Raw genomic sequence first — 12071 nt, 5'->3', positions numbered from 1 at the left:
CCCCCCTTATGTTGTCCTCCCCCTGTATATAGCCCCCCTTATGTTGTCCTCCCCCTGTATATACCCCCCCTATGTTGTCCTCCCCCTGTATATAGCCCCCCTTATGTTGTCCTCCCCCTGTATATAGCCCCCCTTATGTTGTCCTCCCCCTGTATACAGCCCCCCTTATGTTGTCCTCCCCCTGTATATAGCCCCCCTATGTTGTCCTCCCCCTGTATACAGCCCCCCTTATGTTGTCCTCCCCCTGTATATAGCCCCCCTTACAGGGGGAGGACAACATAAGGGGGGCTATATACAGGGGGAGGACAACATAAGGGGGCTGTATACAGGGGGAGGACAACATAGGGGGGGTATATACAGGGGGAGGACAACATAAGGGGCTATATACAGGGGGAGGACAACATAAGGGGGGCTATATACAGGGGGAGGACAACATAAGGGGGGCTATATACAGGGGAAGGACAACATAGGGGGGCTATATACAGGGGGAGGACAATATAAGGGGGGCTATATACAGGGGGAGGACAACATAAGGGGGGCTGTATACAGGGGGAGGATAACATAAGGGGGTCTGTATACAGGGGGAGGACAACATAAGGGGGGCTATATACAGGGGGAGGACAATATAAGGGGGGCTATATACAGGGGGAGGACAACATAAGGGGGGCTGTATACAGGGGGAGGACAACATAAGGGGGGCTATATACAGGGGGAGGACAACATATATAGCCCCCCTTATGTTGTCCTCCCCCTGTATACAGCCCCCCTTATGTTGTCCTCCCCCTGTATATAGCCCCCCTTATATTGTCCTCCCCCTGTATATAGCCCCCCTTATGTTGTCCTCCCCCTGTATACAGACCCCCTTATGTTATCCTCCCCCTGTATACAGCCCCCCTTATGTTGTCCTCCCCCTGTATATAGCCCCCCTTATGTTGTCCTCCCCCTGTATATAGCCCCCCTATGTTGTCCTTCCCCTGTATATAGCCCCCCTTATGTTGTCCTCCCCCTGTATATAGCCCCCCTTATGTTGTCCTCCCCCTGTATATAGCCCCTTATGTTGTCCTCCCCCTGTATATACCCCCCCTATGTTGTCCTCCCCCTGTATACAGCCCCCTTATGTTGTCCTCCCCCTGTATATAGCCCCCCTTATGTTGTCCTCCCCCTGTATACAGACCCCCTTATGTTATCCTCCCCCTGTATACAGCCCCCCTAATGTTGTCCTCCCCCTGTATATACCCCCCCTATGTTGTCCTCCCCCTGTATACAGCCCCCTTATGTTGTCCTCCCCCTGTATATAGCCCCCCTTATGTTATCCTCCCCCTGTATACAGACCCCCTTATGTTATCCTCCCCCTGTATACAGCCCCCCTAATGTTGTCCTCCCCCTGTATACAGCCCCCCTTATATTGTCCTCCCCCTGTATATAGCCCCCCTTATGTTGTCCTCCCCCTGTATACAGCCCCCTTATGTTGTCCTCCCCCTGTATATAGCCCCCCTTATGTTATCCTCCCCCTGTATACAGACCCCCTTATGTTATCCTCCCCCTGTATATAGCCCCCCTTATGTTGTCCTCCCCCTGTATACAGCCCCCCTTATATTGTCCTCCCCCTGTATATAGCCCCCCTTATATTGTCCTCCCCCTGTATATAGCCCCCCTATGTTGTCCTTCCCCTGTATATAGCCCCCCTTACGTTGTCCTCCCCCTGTATATAGCCCCCCTTATGTTGTCCTCCCCTGTATACAGCCCCCCTATGTTGTCCTCCCCTGTATACAGCCCCCCTTATGTTGTCCTCCCCCCTGTATACAGCCCCCCTATGTTGTCCTCCCCTGTATACAGCCCCCACCCTTATCTTACCCCCTCTGATAAAAAAAAAACAAAAAAAAACACAAGACTACTCACCTAACCACACGATCCCCCGTCGGACGCCGGCCTCCTCTTCTCTCTTCTCCTGACAGGTGAGCAGCTCCGTTGCGAAGTGCCGCCAGCGCCATCACTGACCTCAGTGTGCGCCGCGGTGGCTGGGACTTCCGGTATGCGCTCCATGACCCGGAAGTCCTAGCCGCCGCGGCGCACACTGAGGTCAGTGATGGCGCTGGCGGCACTTCGCAACGGAGCTTGCGACACTCTTGTGATCGCAAGCAAATCTCTGCTTGCGGTCACAAGAGTGATTGACAGGGCGGGAAGCCTACGGCTTCCCGCTTTGTCAATCAGAACACTTCATTACATTTAACTGGAAGCGATTGTTGCGATCGCTTCCAGTTAAAAAGGGAGGCGCGGCCCCCGGCCCCCCTAGGAGCGGGGGGGCCCACTCCAGCTCGGGGCCCACCGGGGGTTTCCCCGGCCCCCCGGTGGCCCAGTCCGAGCCTGCCCTTATGACATCACCACAGGTCCTTCCTCATCGCTCTGCAGGCTGTCTGCAAAAGAAATAGCTTTTGCAGACAGCATTAAGCCTCTGAGACCTCAGTGGGCCCCTGCCAGTGTGGGCCCAGGAGCCACTGCCCCCCCTGCACCCCCCAAATTTCGCTTATGGACCCTACAAAACTCACTACTAAAAAAGTATTGCAATGTATTTACTAAGTTTCTCAACTTTTTTATATTGTAGAAAGTGTCACCTCTTCTGAGTATAGTATATAGGCTTAAAAGGGAGACTATGGGCAGGTTAGAAGCATCTAACCCACTGTTATGTCCCTATAGCGCATAGGGAGCTGAAGATGAAGGTGAGCAATTAGCAACAACGGCCGTACTTTTTACGAAAATATAGGTTGCCTTGCCTTTTATGGGATCCCGGCTGGAGCGTATACACATAGTATACGCTCCGGCCGGTATCCCTTGCGGCGCCATAGAAAACTGACATGTCAGTTTTCTGTGACCGTTTTTCAGTGAATAGCGGCCGCAGAAAACCTGTCAGTGCACAGTATAGAGCGATGATCTTTTCAGAGACCGGTTGTTCCATGACCCGGCTGGGTCACAAAACGGCCAGTCTCTTACTGTGTGTGAACATAGCCATAAGTTGCATCTGTTTCGTTTTTTTTTGTAAGAAACTGACCACAAAAGGCATCAGTTGTCATCAGGTCTTCTATCCTTTTTTCAATAAAAACCATCAGTTACCATAAGTTTATTCCATCAGTTGTCAGCATTACAGGGGGCCATATGGGGGCAGCAGCACAGGAGACAATCTACTTGAGGGGTACACCTCATAGGGGGCCATCTACTATAGGGTCAGCTACTATAGAAGGCAGCACCAGAGCAGGTAAACTACTATAGGGGGGGGACAACTCATGGAGTCCTTTACTGTGGGCAGCAGGACATGGGGCCATCTCCTATAGGATGTAGAGAGGAGCCAGTGGGCTGCCCCTCCTGCCACGGGCTACTCTGCTGTAAGGCCGGGATCACAAGGGTAATAGGGGGTTAATAACACACAATACCGTTGGGCACTTATTTCCTTGGAGTGCCGAGGGCAAAAGCCGGTTGGTGCATATATGCATACGTCGGAAGCCTATGGCACTCCATAGCTTTGAATACAGGACACTGCAAGATAAGTCCTGCTGCACAGCGTGTCCACCGCATGCTTTGAACTATCCTATTGAAAACAATGGGATCAGTTCAAAGAAGCGTTTCCCTCCAGCGATTTTCTCCTGCGCCGGAGTGTAAACCCAGCCTTACATATCCAATTTGAATCATATGACGATTGACAATGGAGTGATTTGACTAAATGAATTATATCTGCACTGTCAAATCTGCTGCGGAAAATCCGCTGCAATGCGGTACGTGTTAAGCTACCCTAAGGGTACTATTACACAAAACGATTTTTCGATTAACGATAAACTAACTCAAACGACCGCTATGGCGAACTACCTGAAATCGTTTACTCAGTTACACGGAACGATGATCGTTACTTATGAACGTTATTGCGTTCGTCCTGTCGTCGCCACTGGGTTCGCTGCTACTGCGAACGACGTCTTATTACATACGAACAGTTTGCAAAAGATCAACGATAAAAATAGGTCCAAATTCTATTAAACGACCAACAATTTCTCGTTGGTCTTTTAATCGGTCTGCTATTACACTAAACGATTATCGCTCAAATCCAAACGATTTACCGATTTCTCAAACGATAATCGTTCCGTGTACTACCACCCTAACACTGCACATCTGACAGAGAAACTGCAACATGTGAATGTTGCCTTAGAGGGGGACGGAAGAAGGGCTACTGTACCGTTCATTATAACAACACAGGACAATCTGTACAGATGTTGGAGCCATTACCTCTGGAAGATTCTAGCAGACGTCCGAGTACTGACGCTATGATGAGGACTGAGCAGACCGACTTGCCCCGGGTATAAGACGTATAAAATAACTTTTTTTTTTTAAATATATTTTACACTTAACTAAGTTACACTTGAAGATATTTATGAGAAGCCTTTCCAGACTGATGACTTTCTCTTGGAAGCACTTTAAGGAAAAACCTTCTCAGATTACAAACCATATAAAGAGATCAACATTTGTCTATTTTAATGGTCCTATTAAAGCAGCAGTTCTCCGAGTCTCGGATAGTTAAACTTGAATCAACTTTGGCCGTGGACGTTTCCCTGAATTATTTGGCGAAATTATTTTTCCGAATACATGGCATTGCAATAAATTCCCAAGGAGTGGTAACACAACTTCACTTTCAGCATGGTGTCTGGAGACATTAAGCTTTCGAGGCTGCTGAGGAAGGTGTGGTTGGTGCGGGGGCTTCTAGTCCTTCATCCGGTCACTATATGGTAATCTGGCACAAGTCTCCGCTCATCAGCTGGTTTCTGCATTAGGCTTTCGGGCACCTGGATAAAGTTTCTGGCCTTCCTTCTGTGATTTATTAATGAAAAATGCGATCCACACATGTCCATGTACATCTACTTTCAAAGAGTCAAGTCAGCACCCTCTGTACCTGCGGGGCCTGGATATTTAATGGATGTCTATTAATATACCCAGTGTTATAATGTGGTTTCCTACAGGCAGAGGTGATGAATACCTTCCTCTTAGGTACTTCACAGTCATTGCTTCACTCTAAAAAACATCGTCTATATAGCGAGTTTTATGGAGGGCACGCCAACCGTACTGCCATTAATCCACGTGATACATGATTGATTGATGGAAAAACACTTAAAATATAGATATAGGGGGAGATTTATCAAACATGGTGTAAAGTGAAACTGGCTCAGTTGCCCCTAGCAACCAATCAGATTCCACCTTTCATTTCCCAAAGAGTCTGTGAGGAATGAAAGGTGGAATCTGATTGGTTGCTAGGGGCAACTGAGCCAGTCTCACTTTACACCATGTTTGAAAAATCTCCCCCATGGTTTTTATCCATTGAATCTTATTAAAGGGGTGTTCCCATGTCAACAAGTTATGCCCAATCCACAGTATACACAGGATAAGACTACTGGGGTCCCCTAAGATCTCAAGTACAGAGACCCGAAACCCCTGCTAACCCCTGTCACTCTATGCATTCTCTATGGAGTCAACGGAGATAGATGTAAGCAGTTTTCGGCTACCTTTGTCAGCTCTGTATAAAATTAATGGGGAAGCCTGCAGCTCAGATTTTTGGATCCCTCTTTTTGAGTTCAGGGGAGACCTTAGTGAGTGACATCCTCACGATCAATCAGTTATGCCCTATGTTGAGGATACTGTGGCTGTGACATAACTTGTCCAGATGGGAGTACCCCTTTAGGGTGCGTTCACACGTACAGGATTCGCAGCAGATTTGATGCTGTCTTCAGTTATTTAGATCAAATCTGCTGTGGATCTGCTGCGGATCCGCAGCAGAAAATCCGCTGCGATGCAGTGTGTGTGCAGCTACCCTTAAAGTAGTTTTTCAGGAACACAAAAAATTACTCATACTCACCTGTCCCAATCTCCCACCGATGTTACTCCGATAGCACCTGGTTCTTGGATCTTTCTGCTTCTGCCTGCTTCCCATGATGTCCCAGTTATGCAGTTACTGAATCATTGGCCGAGGTGCGTCAACACCACAACTAGTGACTGGATGAGTGGACAGTTCTTGGTGGACAGGACACCATAAGAAGCAGGCATTGTCAAAATGGTAGTGGAAGGGGAATTGGGACAAGTGAGTATGGTCTGTCTCTTTTTAAATTTCTGCAGCACCCAGACTCATTTGTAAAACAAATCTGACCCGGAAAAACCTTTTAAGCAGCTTTGACCTCAAAGGGATTGTCCCATGGCAGCCTGTTTTTTTTTTTTTTCACTCTTTTATAGGTAAGTCAGTTGGGGGTCTGATCTGCTAAACCAGCCAACCCTTTTAATAAATGGTGGGCAGAAATGTAGGTGTCCATTTAGAGAGTAAAAATCAGTCTCCATAGGCAGAAGTTTGACCTTTGACCCTTATTTCAGTCTTTATTAACTTTGTGTCCAGCTGAGTAAATGCAAGTTGGTAGTGATGGTGGTGGTTTAGGGTAAATATATGTGTTTACCATGTCAATAAAATAAAGCAAATATTACATTATAGCAGGGCTGGTCTTGAAGAGTGTCTGAGAGGTCAAGGGCTTATAGTGTCTCTACAATAGTGTCCCAATAACAGTGTCAACCAGTGTCCTTATAACAGTCACTATCACAGTACCCACCACGCTGTCACTCTATTAGTGGCCAATGCTTCAACTCTGTTTAGTACTAGGAGTTGGGATTGTGACCCATTGGCTTGAATACCCAAACTGTCAGACTACCTATACCTTATAGCTACAACTTAAAGAGGATGTATATCCTCTTTAATCTGACCCACGGATCGAACGGCGGCGTCACGGGGAACCCGGTTCCGCGGTCTGTTTTTGGAACCGCTGCCCAGGTTCCCGTGTACGGTGCCGTTCTATCCATGGGGCCCTTTAGAATCAATGGAGCTGCATCATAGAGGGGAGGGAATTCCCTCCCACTCGGGGCGGCCGGCCTGCCTCCTGTGCTTCAGCATCGGCCTGGGACCAGTGGATAGAACGGCGCCAAAAACGGACCGCGGCACCGGCTTCCCTGTGAAAGCGCCGTTCGATCTGTGGGTCAGATTAAAGAGGATGTACCTGAGGATACATCCTCTTTAATGTGAACTGACGTAAGTCTAGGTTTACACATGCAGATCATTCCCGGATATCAGGCATTATACTATTACTATATACTATACTTGTTTTTCTTTGTGGAGATCACCAGCTATTGTAGAGCGTCTTACAGACAATAATCCCTGGGAAAAGGTATGCAAATCACCTGTCTTCCAGAAAGAAGAAACTGTCTGTGGCGCCACCTATTGGAGGAAGCTTCCCTATGTGTAATTGTCCAATACCTTTAAAAGCCATGAAACATCATTAGGAATTATAGCCAATTTTGTAAAACCACAATTCCCATCATGCCCGGACAGCAAAAGCTTTGGATTTGACTGTGCAGGCGTGATGGGAAATGTAGTATTGCAACAGCTGGAGGGCCGCAGTTTGGAGACCCATGGAATAAACAGTGATCTAGGCTAGCTGTCTCCAATATGTTGTACCAGAGGCACTTGTCTTCTTCCTCTCGTCTTCCTCTTCCTCTCTGCTATCCCTTCTCCATCCACTCTATATCCTCCTTGGTGGCATGTACCATCTTCCTGAAACAAGATAATGGCGTGTGACTGGCTCGCCCAATCACCTATAGGCACTTTGCGACTATGTACAATGACTGGAACATTGGCAAAATAATGCACTTACTGCCTCTTGTGTCACCTCCAGTCATCCTAATTTGTAAGCTCTTGTGAACAGGTCTCTAACTGTTTGCATCATATTTTATTCTATTTATTGTATAATGTATTATAAATGTTACCTGTTTTGTACTTAAATATTAAAAAAAGCGCGGAATTTGTTGTTGCTATTCAAATAAATATTATTATTATTTTCTTGCTGATGGAGAAGAGAAAATTTACATATAATATTATCAAGACATTCGTCTAAACTGGTGAATATCTGAGTAATGGTAAAAGCATAGGTGCGGGCCCATATGTGTTACTGAATACAGGGGTGTTTATCTATATGTATGAGCAGCTGTATATATACTGATAAGCCATAACAATAAGCCTGCCTAATATTATGTAGATCCCCTGGTGACATTAACATGGTTATTGCCTGTTGGGCGTGGATTCCACCAGACCACTGAAGATGTCCTGTGATATATAGCACCAAGAAGATAACAGTGGATCCTTGAAATCCTGTAAGATGTGTGGTCCAGTCTCTATGGGTCAGACTTGTATTTCTAGCATATCCTTAATCCATATTTTGCTGTATTGGCCTGGGCATTATCCTGCAGAAAGTGGCCACTGCCATTAGGGAATCCCGCTGCCTTGATGGGGGTGCTTGGTTTGTACAAGGATTAGGTAGGTGGTACATTTTACAATATCATCCACCCAATGCAAGGACTAGAGATGAGCGAACCTTGAGCATCTCAAGATAATCTTGCGGCATTTGATTACCGGTGGCTGAAGGTGCAGCATTACGTTGCCTCAGACAGCTGTTCTTCTTCCCATAGTGCATCCTGGTGCGATCTCTTCTCCTGGTAAGTATAACCCAAATTATGTAAAAGAAAATCTGTTCGTATATCCATTGCTCCATGATGCTCACTTGCCCTTTCTGCAGCGGACAAGGCTCAGCATGGGCACTCTGACCAGTGGCCCCACTCTTCAGCAGTGCGTGCTACAGTAGATCATCTGTAAGATCAGACCAGACAGTCCACCCTTCCATCCCTATGTGCATCAATTGCTGGTTTCCTGTTTGCCCGTCCTAGGACACTATTGGTAGGGACTATCTACGGCATATCAGGGACACTCCGAAGAGTGAGCACATGGATGGATTTCTGCAGTGTGCATTGTTATAGAATAGGTTTATGTCTTGGTGTATTAGTAGATGCTGGAATTGATGACTGTGCGTATTAGTGGAAATCCATTCCTGAATTAGTGCATGAATGGATGCCTATCTGCATGAGTGGGCAAATGAGTTCATGACCATAAGTGTGCATGAGTGGGTTTATGGTTGAGTGAGCAAGCTTCTGGATAAGTGAGAAAGTGTATCCAGGAGCTCCGGCTGATAAATGATCAGGCATTTGACTGTCCAGATAAGAGATCAAGTATATACCGGCTGTGTGGGGGGCAGCTAGAGCATCATACACAACATGCTCTTTGTCGGGCTTTGCTGGGTTCCACCATGTCTACCAAGTTGGAGACATTGCTCCAGCCATATCCTATGCATTCAAAATTTCAGTTTTGGTATAAGATAGTACAGTGGAACAACTGCAAGACCAACACCATAAGTCAACTTAATCTTATTAAAAACTTTTTTATTTCAATCAACTGGTTTTAGAAAGTTACATAGATTTATAATTTACTTCTATTAAAAAATTTCCCGTCTTTCAATACTTATCAGCTGCTGTATGTCCTGCAGGAAGTGGTGTATTCTTTTCAGTCTGACACAGTGCTCTCTGCTGCCACCTCTGTCCATGTCAGGAACTGTCCAAAGCAAGAGAGGTTTTCCATGGGGATTTGCTACTTCTCTGGACAGTTCCTGTCATGGACAGAGGTGGCAGCAAAGAGCATTGTGTCAGACTGAAAAAAATAACACCACTTCCTGCAGAACATACAGCAGCTGAAAAGTACTGTAAGACTTGAAATTTTTTTATTAGAAGTAAATTACAAATCTATATAACTTTATGATTTGAAAGAAAAAGATTTTTGCTGGAGTCCACTTTAATCCTGGCAAATACCCTGAATATACCCTCCAGTGGTGACATATACACTGTATATATCCATCACTGCAGCATTATCTACAAGACTGAACTATAGCTCCGGCGCTAATTTTTGCTTTCTCCTGCAATCCACATGGCAGAACCTCCATAGAGCCAGGTCCAAACTAAACAATAAGTAGAACAAGGAGGGGACTTACTGACTCTTCTGGTGAATGCGGTGACTGTTTACATGGTGAACCTATGCGAGGAGCTGCGGTTACATAATGCTGCGCACAGCTTCTGTCATCCCAACACTCTTCACTGCTTCGAAGAGTAATGGAAAGATTTCTTTTTTTTTTCCTGTAGGCGGATTCAGGTGGAGCCATGCCAAAGCGTCTCCCAACCCTCTCCAACACATCCCCATCCAAGCTCAGACACTGAAACAAACTTGGATATATTGGCAGCCTCTTACATGGAGGTCTGAAGCTCATCTGTATCCAAGAAATGAATCTGACAATCATGTGCAGAACCATGGGACATATTAAGAAGTGTCCTCCAAACTTTTCCATTGTCACCAATGTCCCAGTCTATGCAGAAGGCTGATATGCTAGAAAACCCCATTCTGCTATGAGCGCCCCCATCCATTACAGGTATTTTGCTGTATTACATGTGCTCCATTTACACAGAAAACCATTTCCCCCCAATAAATTAGGAATACTGTATATGACAAGGCCACATATAACTATAACACAATGCATGTAACATAGCATGCATATAACCAATAAAGTATAGAAGTATATCCAATCATATATATAGTCCAGCAGTTATGCAGAATCCTATTTGCCATCCTCTAGAAGTGTTAACCATTTGGGAGCTGGCAGGTATAAGGCTCCTTGCCATTTGGGAATACAGAGCTCAATTGGCAAGTAATATAGAGTAGCTTTCAGTGCATTCAGAGGCAAAGTAACACATACCATACCATATCATACATATCAAACTGATATCATAGCAGTCTGTGCAAGTGACAACCTCAGCTCTGCTGCATCAGTCTATACAGAGTATTATCCATTTCTTTCTTGTACTTTCTCAGTAGTGCACTGCCTGTAGTTTGCCCAGTACTTGTATACTCCATCAGGACATGCTGGGAGTTGCTGTAAAGTTAGCTACTAGTTGCAGACCCCACTAAATTATAAGTATGGTAGATACAGCTGGCAGTATTCTCTAACATACCTTCACATTTACATGCTAGTTTGGAAACTTTTGCACAGTGTAAAGCACCTATAATTTACTCTACAGATAATCTCCGCTAACCCGGTGTCTGCAGGTAACAGTACACACCATGCGCGCGGCGGTACGCACCCGCGGATATTGCGCGGACAGCGGATTAATCGCCCGGATCTTACCTGCTGCTGCGGAAGAAGGAGACTCAGCTGTCAGAGCGGATCCTCACACACACATAGCCGTCCCGGCCAGTGACCACACGGAGGAAGAGCCCCCCCCCTGGGAACATACATCAGGCATGGAAAGACCCGCCCCTCCCCTGCACCGGGCGCTTAGGGCTCACAGAGCACGGCACACAGAGCACACAGAGCACGGCACACAGCCAGAGCTGGGATACACAGCGGCAGGCTGAGCCCGGGGATGTGGGCAGTCAGGCTGGCTGATCTCTGAGCACATCTGGAGGAGAAGAGACAGGAGACTGTTACCTTGGAGGAAATCAGTGCAGAGTTCTTGTGTTCTTCTCCCTGTCTGCTGGATGGAGAAGAGACTTGTACAGTGTAACAGATGCTGAGTGTTCTGGTTACATCACTAGTATAAGGATTGGGACTGTTATAGCGGTCAGAGGATGGAGGAGAAGGAGCAGAAGCTTTGTTGGTGTCATTATTGTTATTTTCTCACATCAGGACTGTATTACTTTGTGTTGTATGTTTTTTTTAAGAGTACTTCTACTAACACTAGTACTACTAACTAAACTGTATTACCACATATTCTACTATTACTGCTACTGCTATAACTATACTACTTCTACTACTATGTCTATTACTGCTAGTACTACAACTACTACTATGTCTATACTTCTACTACTATGTCTATTACTGCTGGTACTACAACTACTGCTATGCCTATACTACTACTACTATGTCTATTACTGCTAATACAACTACTGCTATTCCTATACTACTTCTACTACTATGTCTATTACTGCTGGTACTACTACTGCTATGCCTATACTACTATGTCTATTACTGCTAATACAACTACTGCTATGCCTATACTACTACTACTATGTCTATTACTGCTAATACAACTACTGCTATTCCTATACTACTTCTACTACTATGTCTATTACTGCTGGT

At 45.9% G+C, this 12071-nt stretch overlaps 1 protein-coding gene across 1 annotated transcript in view; it reads right to left on the bottom strand.

The window, feature by feature from the left end:
• The window catches only part of MATN2 (matrilin 2), a 76705-nt gene extending 65321 nt beyond the window's left edge, over window positions 1–11384 (bottom strand). Inside the window, 1 exon segment of the mRNA XM_069957322.1 lies at window positions 11118–11384. The gene's annotated coding sequence lies outside the window, so the exon portion shown is untranslated.
• Window positions 11385–12071: the final 687 nt, after the last annotated feature.

Source organism: Dendropsophus ebraccatus, chromosome 2, assembly GCF_027789765.1.
Source record: "Dendropsophus ebraccatus isolate aDenEbr1 chromosome 2, aDenEbr1.pat, whole genome shotgun sequence".
NCBI classification, from domain to species: domain Eukaryota; kingdom Metazoa; phylum Chordata; class Amphibia; order Anura; family Hylidae; genus Dendropsophus; species Dendropsophus ebraccatus.
This window is presented reverse-complemented; position numbering and strand designations above follow the sequence as displayed.